This window comes from Achroia grisella, unplaced genomic scaffold (genome assembly GCF_030625045.1).
Source record: "Achroia grisella isolate CSIRO2021 unplaced genomic scaffold, CSIRO_AGI_Agris_v1 utg1080, whole genome shotgun sequence".
In the NCBI taxonomy this organism is placed as follows: domain Eukaryota; kingdom Metazoa; phylum Arthropoda; class Insecta; order Lepidoptera; family Pyralidae; genus Achroia; species Achroia grisella.
The window spans coordinates 1,944,862-1,966,634 of record NW_026712570.1 but is presented as its reverse complement, the minus strand read 5'-3'; the positions used below and the strand labels follow the sequence as shown (position 1 = coordinate 1,966,634).

Sequence of the window (21,773 nt, the reverse complement as noted above, 5' to 3'; positions counted from 1 at the left end):
GTAATACATAATTTTCTACTTTATCTGTCTTTTAAAGTTAGACAGAGATAAAAAAAAATAACAAAGTATACTAAGTATTGCAGGTATGTCTATTTTTATTCTAAACATTACAATTCTGCTTTTTATGGCCAGTCGCAATTTAGTCACCAAATATATATAAACATCAATAACAATAACATACAATTCACACAGCGCCATCTAGTTCCACGCTTAGTAGAGCTGTGTTACCAGCCAACTAACATAAATAATTCTCAATTTGAGTATTTAACTGAATTATTGCTAGTTGGTAGTTTGTATTCACACACTTAAAAATGTAGCAACAAAATTATTTAAAAGAGCAACACGCAAATTCTTGCTCATTCTTCTTGTAATGAAACAGTTTTCAGAATGAACGGTAGATTAAAAAAATTTTTATGACTTTTCAAAAGTGCTTTAATGTAAGTTAATTTGAATAAATGATTTTCTATTCTAATGCGTAGATATATTTTTGTGAGCATATACATAATATAGTCATACATAAAATACAGGTTATTAATACTATTGACACATTTGACGACCTCGGAGGTCTAGCGGTCTAGCACACCGCTTTACGACCGATGGTCGCGGCTTCGATTCCTCGCACGGCACAAACATTTGTATTCATGAGTATGATTGTTTGTATCGGTCTGGGTGTTTTCTATGTATAATATGTATGTATTTACGAAAAAAAAAATCTATGTACTTGTATCAGTTATCTAGTACCCATAACACAAGCTTTAGGTAGCTTAACTTGGGTCTAGATGGCGCTGTGTAAATTGTCCTGAGATTATTATTATTTACCTAAGTTAGGTAAAACCTGAAGTATGCCTTTCCCATTACTAATCTTCAACAGCTTTCTGCTTTTACCCATGGCTCTACCAAGAGCCATGTAGTATTAAGTTCGTCAATTATGCATTTATTTTAAATAGTACTCCACTACTAATGATACTCATGAATACAAATGCTTGTACCGTCAGGGAATCGAACAATTGGAAGTAATCGCTAGACCACCGACACCGTAGAATTTACTTTTAGTTTTTGTCTTTTTCCGTCAAGATATATAGAAATGGGAGGGAAAATACATTACCACATCTGCAGACGCTCTAATGGTGTGTATATGATGTGTGACCATATTCACTTCGTCGCTCTCATATGATATACTGGAATAATGTGAAATATGATAAGTAACTTTCATTCCTACTAATGTTATGCTTGATGACCTGTGTAGTGTAGTGGTTTGACACAGCCTCGTCTTGGATGGTCGCGGGTTTGATAGCATGATACAAATATGTATTTATCAGTATGATTGTTTGTATCGGTCTGGGTATTTTCTATGTATAATATGTAATATATAACATAAAGTTTATTTAGCAGAACTACTCCAATGCTAGCAATGCACCAAATCAGATCGACCTCCACGCGGTTTTATTGGGAATCATCATAAATTCCTTGTGAATTTGTCACGATGGATCACTAACCTAATCGAACCATCTTATTTAGGGCAAGGCAATTCATTAATGCATTTATTTATTTATTATTTTGTACACAAAATTGTATAAATGTCGGACGAAAAAGGCATAACTTTTGACATTCTATGTTCTGTCTGTCTGTCTGTATATTCTGTCAACCGTATCAGAGATAACAAGGCATTCTAAATAGGTTGCTTTGTAATTATTTCGGTTGTAGGGTGCTATTAGACAGTGAATTTTCAGGATAACAGAATGAAATCTTAGTCCTTTGGGATGGTAATTCAGAAGTGGCATTTATTTATTCTTTTCTACCACAAATTGTATACATGGAAGACTTAATGCCTGATGACATCTTCTGCCAGTCAACCGTCGCGCTGATCAGAGATAATAAGGCATTAAGAGGTGTCAAGGTTGTATATATAATACAAAGATGTACATTATATGGTACGTCACGTTATTAAGTGACACCCGATGATGTGACCTTGTGATGTGCTTATCTTGTATATAGACGAAGGTTACCGCTTAGATTAGATTAGATCTTTTAAACTACATAATGGATTTTAATGTAGTTTTTAGCGATAGATAGAGTGATTCAAGAGGACGCTTTATATCTATAACAAATGCTAGCTAGCTAGGGTCATTACTGTTATAAACGCGAAAATTTGTGAGTAAGAATGGATGTTTGTTACACTTTTACGCAGAAACAACTGAACGGATTTTGATGAAACTTTACAGTAATATAGCTTACACATCAGAATAACGTATAAGCTACAAATTACACGCGGGTGAAACAGTTAGTACAAAATAAAACAATATACAGTTTCAACTGTGCTAGAATTTTATTATAAAGATTAATAAAGTGATAACCGTATATATGTCGTTAGAAAGGACTTCGTGGACCTTAGTGTGAATCATTTGGTAGCAAACTGTTGAATAGTTTATCAAACTACACTCCCGAGGACAGTCACTAGGGCAAATGTTTTGCATAAAGCGATCCGAGTCGATTGCTCCGAGCGGCATTACGTACTTGTCGGGTTGTATTGTTTTGTTTTATTTTGTTTTCGAGTTTTATTGTTAAAATTTGGTACTCATGTATAATATATTTATATAAAATGAACAAACATTACTTGTTAATTGTAAACATGCTTACATTTTAGAAAACGACATCATCAGAGATATTGCGTAGAACATACACTATTCGATACATCTAGTAGGACCATAAAAAATATTTATAACTATCCCTTCTTTGTTCGCTAGAAAGGACTTAGTAGATCTTAGTGTGAATAATTTGGCAGCAAACTGTTGAATAGTTTATCAAACTACACTAAGCGATCCGTGTCGATTGCTCCGTGCGGCATTACGTACTTGTCGGATGTATTGTTTTATTTTGTTTTCGAGTTTTATTGTTAAAATTTGGTACTCATGTAGATGACTTTGTTTAAAGTTTACCCAAATATATATTTTTTACTTATGTACAATATAGAGACAGAGAGTAAAAGAACTCGAGGCCGAAGTCCCACTCGATGGTCAGACCAGATATCCCGTCAGCTAAACATTACTGTCAGCGTCGTACTACACCAGGCGTCTGAGCGCAACCGATGGCGACAGCTGATCGACAAGATACTGTAGAGTCGCGATCCTCAGCAGTGAGAGAACGATTAAGAATGTATAATATATGTAATTAACAAAAAAATGTATTTTTTTTTAAATGCTTACATTTTAGAAAGCGACTTCATCAGAGATATTGCGTAGAACATACACTATTCGATACGTCTAGTAGGACCATAAAAAATATTTATAACTATCCCTTCTTTGTTCGCTAGAAAGGACTTAGTGGATCTTAGTGTGAATCATTTGGTAGCAAACTGTTGAATAGTTTATTAAACTACAATCCCGAGTACAGTCACTAGGGCAAATGTTTTGCATAAAGCGATCCGTGTCGATTGCTCCGAGCGGCATTACGTACTTGTCGGGTTGTATTGTTTTGTTTTATTTTGTTTTCGAGTTTTATTTCACTTTTAATTGTTATATACATTTGTCAACATAGTCATCTGCATGAGCATCAATTTGTACCAATTGTGCATTGGTACAAATTCGTACTAACGCAGATGACTTTGTTTACCGTTTACCTTCAACTTGCCCAATATTAATTTAATACGACCTCGGTGGTCTAGTCGCTTAGTACACCAGTTTACTTCCGATGGCCACCGGTTCGTCGCGACGCACAAACATTTATACTTATGAGTATGATTGTTAGTATCGGTATGATTGTATAAATATATGCATATAGTATAATAATATGTAAAATATCTAATTATTTATATATCTATTTAACACAGGATTTGCTTACCTTGTAACCAGATATCGGTATGTAAGTTGTTCTGAGTTATTATTATTATTATTAACTAGCTACTCGTCCCGGCTTCGTCCGGGTGTTCATGTATTATATGTATAAACCTTCCTCTAGAATTACTCTACCTATTGAATAAAACTACTTTAAAATCCGTTTCGTAGCTTTAAAGATATAAGCATACATAAGGACGGACAGACAGCGACAGCGACTTTGTTTTATACTATGTACTGATAAAAGAATTACGAAAATAGTATGCTGCACTGAAGATATTCACTAAATCAGTTAATTAGGTGGTCTTTTCTCATCTCGTCTCATCTCATTACATCTTTCTTTAGCCTATATGTTGAATTATATTTAATAACATATTCTGTGAACAAAAGGCCTAATTTTTCCAGTCATCTAAATATATATAACTCAAAGGTGACTGACATAGTGATCTATCAACGCACAGCCAAAACCACTGGACGGATCGGCCTAAAATTTGGCATGCAGGTAGATGTTATGACGTAGGCATCCTCTAAGAAAGGATTTTGATTAATTCTACCCCCAAGTGGATAAAATAGGGGATGAAAGTTTGTATGAAACTTTGTCAATTTTAAACCGATCGGGCTGAGACTTTGCTTGCATAAAGCTACTAAGACGTAGGCATCCCCTAAGAAAGGATTTTGATAAATTCCACCCCTAAGGGGATAACGCGAGCGAAGCCGCGGGCAAAAGCTAGTTAAATAAAACCCTAATACACAAACAGCCTAATAGACCATTGTCGTTTCTAAGATTTTACTACATATAAAGGTAAAAAAGAAACGCCACAGGCAGTGTTTGCACTTGTAGGTGTTGAAAAGGTCACCGCCTACGGGGTAAAAGACAAGATCGTGAACTGCAGTTCCTTACTGCATTGTACAAGGAAAAAAGAACTCTCCTCCACTGATGATAGGGTTGATGTTTAGTCCAGGGTAATTTTTATTACCTATTTTGTTTGAAGAGAGCATACACGCTGACTCTATTACTACTTTGACTGTGAACCTAAAGATACTGGGTTCTAATTAATTAGTTACTTTATTTTTAGCATTGGCCAGATGTAACAATCGATTAAAAGATGACCTCGGTGGTCTAGCGGTTTAGCACACCGCTTTACTTCCGATGGTCGCGGGTTCGATTCCTCGCACGGTGCAACATTTGTATTCACGAGTATGACTGTTTGTATCGGTCTGGGTAATTTCTATGTATATTATATTATGTATATATTTACAAAGTATTTATATCAGTTGTTTAGTACCCATAATACAAGCTCTGCTTACCATGGGACTAGATGGCGCTGTGTTAATTATACAGGGTTATTATTTATTGTCTGGAGGTACTTGGCCGAGGCCTTTGTTCAGCAGTGGATATATTCCGGGCTGAGATTATTTATTATTACTGTTTTATTTCAAATATTGACAGTTTCCTTTCGTCGGCAGATTTGAATTCACGACCTCTTTGGCATAAATTCAGGGTAGTAAATCACTAAGCCTGTATGGGAGCGTCGCTTCACAGATAACTCACAGACAGATCATACTCTAATTAAACATATAACAGAGGTTTGTAACCGAATACACGTCGGCATCGCCGTGTTAAAATTAGTCTGTACTACTATTACAAAGTGGATTTGATTGTCTGTTTGTTTGTATTGAATACTGTATGGATTTGAAATATTCATTTACCATTAGAATCCTAAATTTTGCCGGATTATAGGGATATATATAGGGATCCATGTGAAAACTTCGATAATATAACCCAACGTATAAAAAAAAATACCTAAAAGATTGTATGTTACTTTAAAAAAATATTAGGGATCCGTGTCATAACTTCGATGAAGTAACTCTTGAAGATATGTCAAGAAAATTCTATAAAATCGTACGTAGTTGAAATTATTAACAATTGGGTAAAGTAGAATGTACTGGAGGACATCAATATCAAAAGTCTTCATGTATATGAAATCAAATAAAATCAAAAATCTTTTATATATAATATAATAATAATAATAGCTCAGGACAATTCACACAGCGCTATCTAGTCCCAACTATTGCTAAGTCAAGTAATCATTTAGTAAGATATACTACAACTTTATAGAAAACATCAATATCAGAGGGTGTAAAATAAAAAAAAAGAAATATATAGCTTATGTTATGGGTACTAGACAACTGATATAAATACATGGATACATTTTTTTAAATAAATAAATACATATTATAGAAAACACCCAGGCTGATACCAACAATTACATTCATGAATACTAATGTTTGTAATGAGGATATTTGATTCCTTAAAAACTCTCGCACTCTCTCCCTGGAACCCATACCATAAATGGAGCGACAGGCCCTCTTTTGTAATCTAAATATTGTATTTATATCAGCTGCTTTGCCCCATAACAAAATACCATACGACATAATGCTATGGAAATAGCTGAAATAGACAAGTTTAGCCGTTGCCACGTCTATGTGTGTTAAAATTTCTGTTTAATACTCGTGCGAAGCCGGGGCTCATAATCTGTAAAGGGCTTTGTAAATAAATTGGGCTCCAGATGGCATGCTGAAAATTTAAATTCAGCCGTCACCTTTAAAATGTCAAACCCATATCAACGTACTAACTCTATGTTACAGCATAGAAAACTAGTTTACACTACTATTTACACGATATAAAATAGTCTCTAGCATGCAGTAATAAAGTTAAATTTAGAATGTTAACAAAGTAAATAAATAAAGCGAAACGTATTGTCCATAATGTATCAAACAGAATTAACGTTTCAAAATTTGTGTGAAATTATTTTGTTTAGTACAAATTTTTTATTTCTTATTGTTTTTATACTGATACTAGCTGTCCCGGTAAACGTTGCTTTGCCTTAAAATAAAAAAAAATTAGGAGTGGACCACCCCTAACATTTAGGGGATGAAAAATAGATGTTGGCCGATTCTCAGGCCTACTCAATACGCTCACAAAATTTCATGAGAATCGGTCAAGCCGTTTCGGAGGAGTATGGGAACGAAAACTGTGACACGAGAATTTTATATATAAGATTATAAATTATAATATATGTCTGTTTTTTATAGAATAAGCTGTCACTCTGCCTGTTGGTTTTTTTTATGGCCTAGGGGACAAACGAGCTTGCGGCTCATTTGATGGTAAGTGAATACCGCCGCCCATGAGCAAAACCAGGGGAATTACAAGTGCGTTGCCGGCCTTTTAAGAAGGAATAAGCTCTTTTCTTGAAGGTTGAAAGTGATTCCACGATGCAGTTGCGCGTGGCAAAAAGATTCTGGAAAACGCACGGTGGAGAACCGCCAATCAACCAGATAATCAGGATGGTATTACTATACTTTGTCAACATGTCTCGTTAGAGGACAGGTATAAGAGTAAAATTAAAAGAATTATATGAAAACCGACTTGGTATTAGATACTGGAGTGAGAATACCATCACTCCAACAGCGCGCCACACCAGTGAATCGTTGGAATGCAGCACACCCTCCAGGATCTAAGATAGCAACCAGATTCCAGCACCTGTATTTAAAATATGATATCTTATTAATATTATAAATGCGAAAGTTTGTATGTTTGTTACTCTTTCACGCAAAAACTACTGAACAGATGAAACTTTGCAGTAGCTTCTACATCAGGATATATAGGTCATAAATTTAAGTCATAGTACAATATTAAAGTAACAATACATCTCATTCTACAATATTACTAATACTCACTCTCACCACTCATGTTACTTAACACACTCGAGCACTGCAAAAAAGCTTACTATAAAATTGAATAATTCGTTAACGATAATAATGTTTTTATAGAAAAACTTTAAATCTACAGCACTGACAATATTATCTGATTACATTAATAATGAGTGCGTAGCGTTTTCTATGTTGATTATCGCATGCCTCTTACTTGTTATACAGTGATTATTTATATAAAAAAAACATCTATTAAAAAGAGCGACACACAAGTTTCTTGCTCATTCTTCTTGTGATGAATCTGCATTCCAAATGAGTGGTAGAATCAAAATATGACTATTCAAAAGTGCTTGTAATGAGTTTATTTGAATAAAGATTATTTCTATTTCTATTTCTACTCAATAACTTATAGATACATTTTCATTAAGTAATAGATTTAATATCTTTAAAATATAATACCGTTTGAAATAAAGACGCGAATCAAGTGGAACGGTTAATAATTATTACATTTAAAATGCAGACGTTGTTATCCTTTCTGCTCTTTTAAACAATCTCGCCTCCAAGGGTTTAATTTTCGATATTTCCCTCTTTAGTTGGATCGCAATTTCTCGACGAAATGAATTCATTTACCTTTTATAACTCCATCGCGATGTGGTTGGGATTTTATAATTTTGAAGGCGTTAATAACACTTTATTGTGAATATTATAATTATAACTATATTTATATAATTTAGAAGTTCTATTTTTGTCATTGTGCATCTATTTCATTAATAACTATCAGTATTGTAATTTTAATTCTCTTATAATATTATAAACGCGGAAGTTTGTAAGTACGGATGTTTGTTACTCTTTCTGACAAAAAACATGAACGGATTTTGATGAAACTTTACAGTAATGTAGCTTATGCATTAGAATAATATATAGTCTATATTTTATATTGAAGTTTAGAAGCGGGTAGAGCTAGTAACTAATATAAACAGAACTCAATGTCCGAATATCATTAAGCATATGAGATACTATGGTTTCTGCTATGATGATCTATGTAAAAAAAACGTAGTAACTGAAGACCAGAGGTTGTCTCCCAGAGCGAACAATGCACTAAGTTTACCTTTTTGAATCTCTATGGTAGACGTATGAAGATATAGGAAAGGAAAGTCATATTTTAAAAAACATACTTGATACACATAGAAATCACCCAGATCTATACAAACACTAATACTAGTAAATTCAAATTGCGAAGAATCGAATCAGCGATCATCGGAAGTAAGGCAGTGTGGTAAACAACTAAAGCACCGATTCCATAAATGTTTGTGTGTGCAAATGTTTTTTTTTTTTTGTCGTTTGATTGTGATCAATATGGCGTTTACTAGCATACGAAATCACAGGCACTACTCGATTGTAATAAAGTATGTATGAACTTCAAAATTCATAATATATATTTCTTTGAAATTTAGGGACTCTTGTACGAACTAAAACTAGATTCCATTTCTATTGTACTCTAAAACTAATAAGTCTATCACTTTAATAGTGAGCAAATAGCTTTTGTATTATCTGAAGGATCAGCTAAAACATTGTGAAGGGCACATACATATATTGAATATCATTATTTTATCTTCTGACGTTATTGTACGTCGTAGACTCTCGTTCCTGACATATGATATACATTTTTTTATACTACGTAGGAGGCAAACAAGCATATGACCCATCTGATGGTAAACAGTTACCCTTGGACATCTGACCAGGGGTATCAAGTGGGCGTTGCCGATCCGTAATGATACCCTTCTTAAAAAACCCCATGCTGTAGTCTCTCGAGAAAACCTCGCCAGGTAGTTCATTCCACAATCTAAGTGAATCCTCTATTGAACCACATACTTTCCAAATTTGTAAAATGCTGTTTTCATGAGGTCTGCAAACTTTGCGGATCAATAATTTCCAGAACAGAGTCTATGCATTTTTGTGATCGTGATCGTGAAGATCGTGTACTGCTCATATAATTGCACCAAGATCTATCGTCCTGTAAAGCTGTAAAATCCAGCTACAGCCGACAGTATTAGAGTAGTCGGAAAAAGAAGCAAGAAGGCACCCGAGGAGGTTTTTTCTATGTCGTTATATTAAAAGACAATAATATTCTTGACTGTTTGCTCATAAAATGAAATTTTCTGTCCAACTTTTTAAAGGTTAACTTAACAGCTGAAGAGTTTGCTTTACGTCGTCATATTTATAGCCCAGACGTGAGAGGTGGCGAGCCTATCAATATCGTCCAGACATATTTTTTATGGTCGCTTCAAAATCACCCCAAACATTACTGACGATAAAAACATTTTTATTACATGCCTCAGATCCGATAGATAGGGTATTACTAAAAGGTCATACGAAATGAACGTCTCTTTAAAATAAAATAACACTTTGTGTAACCGTTTTTAATCATTACCTACTTCTGTAAGGACAGTTTCTACCTTCTTTCCCTCTAAAGTGCCAAACTTTTCATATTATGAGGAACATCCACTTAACTCGAACTCTCGTTTGAAGAGTATCCCCTCTTTTAATGCAAGTTTTTTTTTTATCTTTACACCATTGTACTTTCGCTTCTAAAACAACTGAGACTGAACTCCTTTTCAATATTAAATATGGATCGCTTCATTTTTTCCTTTCTTTGTTTATAATTCACACAGTGCCCTCTAGTCCCAAGACTGCCAAGTCAAGCAGATCTAGTGTTATGGGTGCAACTGATATAAATACATCATACTCATGAAGATAAATGTTTGTACCGTGTGAGGAATCGAACTCATGTCCATCGAAAATAAATTGGTATGCTTAACCACGAGGCCATGATTGTATAACATGATATTAATTAAAACAAAATTTTAAACAATACTCCTCCACAGAGTTTGGGTTCAGAAAGTACTTCTCAATAGCGTCCTCTACGGATCGCCGGCACCACCCATAAACTTAGTTTATACTAATTTAAACTTCCAAAACGGTTTTGAGAGTGAAGATATTTAATTTCCTCCAACTAACCATAACCTCTTGAGGGATGAATTAACTTATACGTCACTATGTTAACATTTATCCTTGTGGTTTTGTCGCTTTTATTATGACTGAATGGATCGTCATGGAGATCTTTGGGGGGCGTGAGCGTCGTGGAGACGTCCATTGCTGGACAAAGGGGAGCCTATGTCCAGCAATGGACGTCTTCCGAGCTGAGATGATTATGACTGAAATCAAAGAAGTGATAAACAGTTGCATTGTTAACGGGGTTGCTTTTATGGTGAACATAATATTACAGATACATTTCGTCAAGCATAATTAAATTCACTGTAACAGGAAATGAGCCAACTACAGTGTCTTGGAGCAATTTGATTAGTAATCTATATTGTTTTACCCGAATGGACTATCTCTAAAGTTTCTAGTCAATAACCTAGCAAAAAGATAAAAAAGCGCATATCCTGGGGCTCGATGAAAGATTTCCAGCTAGCTGAAATATGGGGACCTTGTCAAAGGACATATACGCCATCTACCAACAACTCGCCTGATTATAGCACCTGTACTGATTGCAGATAACTTGTAAAAACAAAATTGTATTGTTTTTATGACTATTGTAATAGTTACGTTAATACATTGAAAAATGCATGTTCTAACCTCTGGGGTAAAATTATCACAGTTTTTGTTTATTAATATATTTTTATTAATTTTGAAATGTTTAATCCAATGCTGTTTATTGTAGTTCATTATATAATAATTGATATTTTATGTAGCGTACATGTTAACAAAAAAACTTATTTATTTGCTTGTGTTTATAATTATTAAGAATGGGGTTGACTTGTTTAAAAACTAGAAACCCAAAATAAATTTAGATTATAAAAAAAAAATGTAGCAATGTCGGTAGGGATCACTAGTTTGTTCAACTACTGTCACTAAATTGAGTGCAATTATGGTAACTTTTATATACCAGATACCAGATCTTGATACGGTTTTGAAAATTTGTTCGAGAGTTTATTTCTGAAGAGGCATGTATAGAAGCATCTCATATGCATATATATAATTACACGACCTTCATCAGCCGAATATATAACATGTAATTCATAAAGCAGACAATCACAATGACAAGAATCATAAATAATTCACAATCGGAATATCTATACATATAAATAAAATTGGAGTGACTGTTTGTAATATTGAAATAACCATTTTTTACTACATGCATATGAATATAAATACGGGACATATACCAAAATAACATTTTTTTCAATTTTTATCTGTCTGTCTGTTTATTCCGGCTAACCTCTGGACTGGCTGGACCGATTTTGACGGGACTTTTTTTGGCAGGTAGCTGATGTAATAAGGAGTAACTTTGGCTACATTTATTTAAAAAAAAGTTAAATTCCACGCGGACGAAGTTGCCGGTACAGCTAGTATCAAATAAAATCGCCTGATCATTCTAAGTAATGCTATCGGTGATGTCAACAAATAACTATTTGTTGTGAACTCACAGATATGCTCCATACATTGACCTAGATCCATTCAGTTTTCTTGGTCAGTCTAAAATTCGGAAATATTATGCGTCCCTGGCAAGCCTTACACACTCCATTAGGACCTGATTTATTGCTACCCACTAAAAGGGTCCCTCAAGGAACGATCCTTGGTCCCTTTCTATATGTATCACTTACATTAGCCGTATGGAAATTTCCTACTGAAATATTATTTGCTTTGATCGCGACGCTCTTTGCTCCTATCGATTTTGTAATTTAACAAGATTAGATTCAATGATTTTGATTTAATTATCTTCTACATAATAGATATATTTATCCATCTGTCTATCTGTGTACACAGAAACTTTGTGTTAATTATTATGACGAATAATATTTATACTTTTAGATAATTAATTGTCTCTCTTGGTATAATATCATTACATAGTATAAAATAAAATCGCTGTCTATCCATCCCTATGTATGCTTAAATCTTCAAAACTAAGCAACGTATTTTGAAGCGGTTACTTTAATACATAGAGTGATTCTAGAGGAAGGTTTAGATATATAAAAGATGTACACCCATGCGAAGTCGGGGCGAGTATCTAGTATTTGATAAATAACAAAATTCAAAATATATATTTATTCATGTAGGTCTATTACAGACTTTTATGATATGTCAAAACTACCGTCAGTTCGGAATGATTTCGAGATGAGAAGAACTGACAAGAAACTCAGCTCGTATTCTTTTCAAATAGATTTCGTGCATGTTTACAATAATACAGATTAATTTTTGAATTCAAATTTGGAACAATAGAGTGACTATTAACATATACTATTGCAAAAGCAAATAGTCTAATCAGTGTTCATAACCCGAACAGAATAGTCTCCACAAGCAGGACTCGTTCACGAGTATGACTGATTAACAATTTTCAAGTTTGGGCTAATCGTCAAAATATGAACGAACCAGTGAATATGAATAAGGTTACATTACCAGAAGATAAAAAATGTAAATAAAATAATATAATATTTAGGAAGTCTACATACAAATTGTTGAATATACCATCTTTTACCAATATAACATTTAAATTTCAGTCAATAAAAAGGTTTCCTATGTAAGTAAATATTCCAAACGAATAATTTCCAAATAGCAGTACGGTAGAATTTGCTCATTTCCAAGCCAAGTTCCTGCGTAAAGTATCATCATATGAATGTTTAACTTGAGAAGTTCTGTTTAAATGCCCTTAGTTGTCTCTAATTGTCCCAATATGCGAAACTTCGTATCTCTTAGGTTCATTAATGAGTTGGTGCAACAGTAATAATTCACTATGAACAATTTTGTAGGGTAAACTTTTTATTTCATTATTTACCAGCTACTCGCCCCAACTTCGCCCAGCTGTACACGTATTATACATATAAACCTTCCTCTTGAATCACTCTATCTATCAAAATAAACCGCTTCAAAATCCGTTGCGTTTATAGACTTAAGCTTACATAGACAGACAGTGACAGCGACTTTGTTTTATACTATGTAATGATTAAAATATTTTTGCCACTATCATTCTTAAAATTTGAATCCTAATCAAAGCTACGTGATGATTTAGTTAATGGTATTAAAGGTGCACACAATCCAATAAGAACTTATGTTACTAATGACTGTGGTAGATCACTTTGTTGGAACTTAAGTTTATATCTGGCCGTTATTGGTAGAAGATAATTTGAATTTTATATAAAGAAAATATCTTCTATTGTTCTTAAGATTTTCTATTGACATATCGTATGTGAGCCTTGTTACTTTTACCAAATATATATATTTTACTTTCATATTTCACTATAGTTACTTCCGCTGCGCATTCTACCCCTACACACTTCTGGTTATAGGATTATTGTTTAATATATATATCGAAGGGATCTTAAACCAATTTGACGTAAAGATGTATATTTTTATAATGCAATGGGATACACTATTAATTACTCCAAAAAGCAGGTTGTTGCTGACGTACTGGCCACATACTTTTATAGTACATGTATTGTATTTTCTAAAGATATTTATTATATATTTTTATATACAGAAAATTTTAATGTGAATAAAGATTGTGATGGAAAACAACACAGGTCAAGTTTTTTTTTCTGACTACTCTAATGCTGTTGGCCGCAGCTGGCCTGTACAGCTTCACCGGACGATAGGGGGCGAGTGGAGATGGCACTCCAAACCCGCGGAAGGACTTATGGAGCGGCTGAAGGCCAACTCCTGCCTGACGGATACGACTTTAGTCTGAGGGCACCACTAGGGGTTCGAACCTCGGCTCAGGCCGTCGTAACATCGATCCCCGTTGAATAGGATGGATCGGAGGGGGCACACAGGTGAAGTCGCGAATTACGCTATTTATATTATTTCGCGATGGGTACGCCTTCTATCACCGTCTTGTTCAAATAATGTTTGTTAACGCTACTTACCTCGCTGTAGGTGTTAGAACGAACTAACGTACCATTTCCTTTGATTTCTATAACAATAGAATGTAAATATAATTTCGTAGTTAATATATAAAATCCTTCACTGACTCGTAATAAGCATTTCTAGAAATAAGAACGACATAGCCAACGATCCTTTATAATTTCGTTACGTCAGCACTGAGGGACATGGAATATAATTCGTTTCAACGCAATACTGTCTGGAGACAGAAACAAAATTTAATTTATTACTTCGCATTGTTTCTTTAACCTTTACGCTACAAGAGGTAATACGTTATTAATTAGGATTTAGAAGGTCGATGGAAATAGAATGTTTGGGTGTTTTTAATTCGATAGTGGGTGAACTTGCGGCTTACCTTATACTATGTGATTACCATCCTTAGCACCTGCAATATTAGAGTGTTGACCTTTTCTACTACTTTGCAGGTGTCTATGTTGATTATCGCATGCCTTTTACTTATTATTGTGTAATTATTTTAAAAAGCAACACACAAGTTTCTTTCTCATTCTTCTTGTGATGAATCTGCGTTCTAAATGAGTGGTAGAATCTAAAATATGACTATTCAAAATATTTAATCAAATATTGAGTTTATTTGATTAAATATTATTTATATTTTAATTTTCTTGAATATTTCAGTATCATATGGATATGGAAATATTTCTACTCGTGACTGATTATTAGCACAACTTTGTGGTCAATTTCTGAATAACTACGCTATATTTTATGAATGGAAGGATGTGGAATGCATTACCCTCTGCTAAAGGTATACGCTCATGGGTCAGTAGATGATCTACTTGTAGTCAGGTCATAGCCCATTATGGCTAATAAATCAGAAAATAATTACAATGGTTTCATTGAGGAATCAAGTGGAAGTAAACCTGACATATGAATGTACGATACATTAATAAAATTGGGCTCCTTCCCATTATTAACATTCCTTCCCCATGGCCATAATAATTGATAAATTAATTTATTTGAGAGGTGGCAAAATCTTGGCTGTTGATCCCCCTGGTTATGCCAAATGGAATTATATTCTATAAACTTTATATTTATGTTCAATTTTAAGTGTTTGCAATATTTTTTCTAAAACACATTATAAACTAATATTATGACTTTCAATCGCTAAATCTCCAACTTTGCTAACTTAGCTCAAACTTTTGTACACTTGAACTATCGTTTTAGACCACACGAGTTAAGTTTTAAGAAAAATTGCATATAACAATGTCTAGAACTTTCTGAAATTATGGCCAGAGTGTAATTTGAATACCGTCCTAGGTATATTTCTAGAAAATATCCAACAAAGTTTGTGGACCATAATTCTGAATGCCATATGCTCTCAAAAATGTCCCGAGATAGTGGAAAAATGTTGTGACAATATTATTACGGTATTCAAGCAGCTTTTATAGCAATATTATTTTCTGGAATGGTCTTCCTATTCAATTTCAGTAGGTCCATTTTCAGCATGCACACTACGATTGCGCGAAATAAATACAGCGTCATAAAGAAGTTGGTGTCGGCCATTACTTGGTAATATTTGGCACTGAGTTTCTGTATTTCATTTACCGAAACGCAATATTTTTTTATGTCACTGAAAAAGCGAATAATACTCTACCACTGTAACTTCAAAATATTGACTGTTCCGAGGTGGATATGAATAATAATCTGACTCCAATTTTAAATGATTGTATTTTAAAAAGTTACAAATAAATTTTATGCGCACGTCATATGTAGTGGACATCGAAAAAGGTACCGGCGAGCCAACCTCAACCGGATTGGCCCGACAGTGATCCGATCGCTAGTGTTGTGCGCCGACATTGATTATACACATTACAATAGTAAATGGACAGTAGAGTTTAAAAAAATAAAATTAAGAATAAAAATAATTAATTCGAATAAAGGTATTTTTTTAAAACAAATGTACGAAGTTACAAATACTATGGTGTTTGTAACTTTATGAAATAATTAATAAAATTGTAACACCTACAATTTTATTATTGAAAATTTACATAAAATTAATTATTGGCCCTTTTGGAGATGTTCTTTTCAATATTGTTTAATTTATACGTTGACACTTAAATAATAAGATATTCAATGTAAATTACATCGTAATTTATAATGACTGCTTGGGATTTCTATATTGATTATCGCATGCCTCGTCCTTGTTATTGTATTTATTTAAAACAGCAAATCCCTTATTACTCATTTTTCTTATGATGAGCCTGCGTTCCGAATAAGTGGTAGAATATAAAAAAATACTATTTAATAGTGTAATGTTTTTTTAATAAAAATTATTTCTATTTTATTCATCCAGTCATCTCTACATGAAACATTAACAATCAAACAGACAAATAGACAACAGGTTTACAACTTGTCATGATTTTACGATTTCATTGTATGTAAAGAAGTTGTCGAAGACCAAACAGACGCCATACTTCGTGGTTGAAAAACCTCAGGCAGTGGTTTAGAATGAGCTCGAGGTCCCTTTTCAGGACAGCCATGGATAAAGCTGTGCCTACAGTTGTAATATTTCTGTCAACACTTGACACCCTTCCATTAGTTTACGTCTCTACTACTATAGATTTAAATTAAATGTAAAATCGGTCTACGTCCCGATTTCGCATCGAATGAACGCGTTACAATAGGCCATGTAGCAGATTATTTAATAAACTTAGTAATGTATAATAAATAGTAAAATTATTTCACAATAAAATAATATATTATGTAGCGACACCTCATCACAGCGTATATAATGCTACAGTGGTAGGATGATAACCACCGCACTACAAAACAAAGATCGGCATAATGATCGATCTCCATCTATAGAAGAAAGAAGAAGAACTAATGTAACACATCAAAATCAAGCTAACATTAATTAGAAAATCACTCCAGGTAACTCCCACTCAAGTTGGAGATTTAGTTCAACAAATCAGAGTATTTAAACAGCACCCTAAATTATTCTGTCACGAGATCTGACTCTTAACGAACAAGATAAAATATATGCAGCACTTGTTAAATTTATGTGTGCCGCTTCAATAATTTAAGTAATCTTTATGTACCTTCACGGCTGCTATCCGGCCTGAGGTACTCAGATTGATCGTCAGATGTGCCGTGCGAGGAATCGAACCCGCGACCATCGGAAGTTAGTGCTAAACCGCTAGACCACCAAGGCTACTTAATAAAAATAGGGGTTTGTGATAGAAGGGTAAAAATTTAGGGTTGTATGTATTTTTTAACGACACATAATAAAAAAATATAAATTATTAAATGTTGTCCAAAAAATAAAAAAATATTGTTAGGGGTGGACAACTCTTATCACTTAGGGGTATGAAAAATAGATAGTAGCCGATTCTCAGACCTACTGCATCTAAATATATATAACTCAAAGGTGACTGACGTAGTGATCTATCAACGCATAGCCCAAACCACTGGACGGATCGGACTGAAATTTGGCATGCAGGTAGATGTTATGATGTAGGCATCCGCTAAGAAAGAATTTTGATTAATTCTACCCTCAAGGGGATAAAATAGAGGATGAAAATTTGTATGAAACTTTGTCAATTTTAAACCGATCTGGCTGAGACTTTGCGGGCCTAAAGCTACTATGACGTAGGCTTCCCCTAAGAAAGGATTTTGATAAATTCCACCCCTAAAGTGATAAATTAACGCGAGCGAAGTCGCGGGCAAAAGCTAGTGCTCCTATAATTATGATAATGTAACAACCACTTCAGCAAGGGTAGCCTTTAATCAATAAACTGACTAAAACAGTAGTGCGTAAAATTCACCCAATTAGTTTCGTTTATAGTTAAATATCGATGAAGTAAAAACGAACCCAAATATAAATTAAGTACACTCACAGTATCGGATATTTCTCTTTAAGTGGACCCTTATATATTTGATATTCAAAATATAACCATACAATATTTTAATTAAAGTATATTTTACATTGAAAGGTAATAAATAATATTATTCCCTAATTTGTAATATTTTAATTGAACCTACTTATAATCACAATTCTCGTTGTCTTTATATGTCGTGATATCGAATTTCACACTATCTGTTGCTATTTGCGAAAGCCAGACATTGGCTTGGTTCATTTTATAAATTGTACCAACATATATTTATAATAAAACCCTGGTTCTTCTTTAAATATTAATTTATTATAATAAATGAATATTTATACAAAATAGACTGTTCTAAAACTAGATTCGTTTGGTTATCTTTGATATAAAACATAGTTATAATTGTATATTTATTTAAACTTTAAGGCACAAATCAATATATCTAAATATATATAACTCAAATGTGACTGACATAGTGATCTACCAACGCACAGCCCAAACCACTGGACGGATCGAGCTGAAATTTGGCATGCAGGTAGATGTTATGACGTAGGCATCTGGCTAAGAAAGGATTTAGATTAATTCTACCCCCAAGGGGATAAAATAGGAGATGAAAGTTTGTATGAAACTGTCAATTTTAAACCGATCGGGCTCAAATTTTGCATGCATAAAGCTACTATGGCGTTGGCATCCCCATAGAAAGGATTTTGATAAGGGAATAAATTAACGCGAGTGAAGCCGCGGGCAAAAGCTAATAAATCTATATATGCCGAACTTAACATCTAAGAGTCTTCAATACGAGTCAACCTTAAGCAAAACTGAAAAATGTTTCAAATTTACAAACATACCTACGAGGTAACTTCGTTAAATTTATACACATAACATATAACTATATACTTTCCCTGAATGTAATAATAACACAATTTAGAAATAGAAAAATTATCCAAGCGTGAAGCTGTGAAGATAAATAGATATATGTATAAACATACAACAAATAAATATGAATCACCTAACTATAATCACATTACACATAAATCATCAAAATATTCCGAGACATTCCATTAGAAATTAGTTTATAAGACCCAAAGCGTCGGCAAGTTGACATTGAGTTCGTATATAATTCAATTCCGCTGTCTTTATTGATTTCTTGCTTCTAAAATTATGTTTACTGTATCTGAGTGTTCGGTATTAAGATTTCCACTCTGAGGAAGTGGTCGCTTATTGATTTTACGAGCGGGAATAATTAAAATTCTCTCTGTGGTTTCGTTTATGATACAAGAGATATTTCAATGTTTGATACTCATTGTGTTGTTAAGTTGTATATTATACATTCATTAATTCATACTTTAAGAGCTGTGCTCATGTCGGGTTCGTCTATCAGTCCTTTTAGCTGTTGATACGACACGACTCCAACTTTTTCTTTAACTTGCTTGATATAGCTGTGTCTTGGTTTCCCCTTCCTCTCTTTCCATCTATTTTTCCTTCAATAATGTCATGATCGTCGTGTCGTATCAAGTGCACCAACAAATTATAATATCATATTTTTATCCGCAATTAAACGTGTAAAAGAATACAACATTATTTTTATGTTACCAACAATTACATTTTTTTTGACTACTCTAATGCTGTTCGCTGGCCTTTAAAGCTTCACCGGACGACAAGGGATGAGTGCAGATGCCACTCCAAACCCAAGGACTTATAGAGCGGCTGAAGGCCAACTCCCGCCTGATAGATACTACTTTAGTGTGAGGGCACCGCTAGGGGTTCAATTCTGGGCTCAGGCCGTTGAATCCGTTGAAGTTGATCCCCGTTTGAATTGGAAGGGAGATCGATCTTCACGCAGAAAAACAATCATTGTAATCCAACGCGGCACATTGAGGTTGTGTACCTAAGATACTGGCAGCGTTTTTCATCTTTAAGTAGCTATACTTACATGGCTATGTAATATTATTTATTTATTGATGTCAATAAATAAATAAATATTATGTTATCTGTGCCATGGCTATTCAAAGACAGAAAGGTCAAGGGCTATTTAGGGACGATACATTTTGGGCAAAGTAGCTACTAGCTCTCGGGTAACTAATCACCTCTATGAGCTATGTAATATCAGCCAAAATCATTTTTGATTTTGGGCACCATAGGCCCAACGTCTTCCTACTAGTAACCTCGACGAAAAACCAAAGTAAAACATCATATTCACGACAAATTGTAGAAACCACCAATCTATAAAATCAAAAATGCAAGAATCTTAATAAGATATTAGCGGAATTATTACAGTACTGGCTCATCACTCATTAACGATTCACCTACGAGGTGTCTTATTAATATTTATTTAACATCCATTTATCTTAGAGATAAATATTTTTAATGGATATGAAATAGCAGAACAGCAGACATTAACCATAACGGCAGTGACAGCATAGGTATGTTTTAATACAGACGGATAATATTTTCGCGATTACGGATAATATTTAAAAAAAAACTAAAGAATAAAATTGACCAATTTACTAAATACATGATTGCCTTATGCTGGAATGACACAAAATATAGGTATCGAAAATCCTAGACAGATCTGAACAGATGGATTTCTGATTCAGTAGTAAAGTTTTTCTGAAGCATGTATGAGAAGGGTATGAGGTTTTTGTAAAAAATGTGTTTAGAAATAGACGCTGATGTCTTCTTCTTTTAATAATATACCATAAGGGATCGGAAGATAGCTAGCGATATATACCTTTACAATACATCAGTGACATATTAATTAGATTTATAAAGTTGAAAACTTAAGCTATCTACTAGTTAAGTGATGGTAGAAAACTAAAGTTTGCAGAATACAGAATTCAAATTAGCAATTCATAGCTCAAGTTGCCGTCCACTCCTAACGAGATTAGGCTAACTACCACTTACATAATTACCTTTGGCGACAAAGTTAGTAATAAAACTTATTTGATTGGAAAAAATGTGTAGTTACATAAAACAAAGTCGCCACTGCTGTTTGTTCGCTTATATATTTTATTTTAATTAAGCAACGGATTTATCATGACTAAGGCCCTCACTGGACACTGCAATTTGAATAAACACATGGCAAAATTACGCCTTACCTTAACAACAATTTGCAGATTTTGCCAAGCAGAAGAAGAAACGCCACTACACATCCTATGTGGTTATAGCCCACTCATGCATAAACGAAATCTCCTTTGGAATATATTAATTGTATACTGAGAAGATAAAACCCATTGCTCTTAAGAATGTCCTTCAATTCTTCTCCCTTACAGGCCTAGCGTAGCGTAGCGACTTTGAAAAAGGGCGAGCACAATAGATCTACGTAGGTTGCAGTGCTACAGATCCTAAAACTTAACAATAGCTCAAAACCCTCAATAAACAAAAATACGAAATTTTAGTTCTGTAACCGTCGACAGTAAGCCTGAATAGGACTACGATTTTTACGTTGTCA

The 21,773-nt window shown here is 33.8% G+C and overlaps 1 protein-coding gene across 3 annotated transcripts in view; it reads left to right on the top strand.

Annotated features, from left to right (window-relative positions):
- The window catches only part of LOC131842503 (zwei Ig domain protein zig-8-like), a 250,721-nt gene that overhangs the window by 174,075 nt on the left and 54,873 nt on the right, over positions 1-21,773 (top strand). The gene's annotated exons all lie outside the window — the stretch shown is intronic.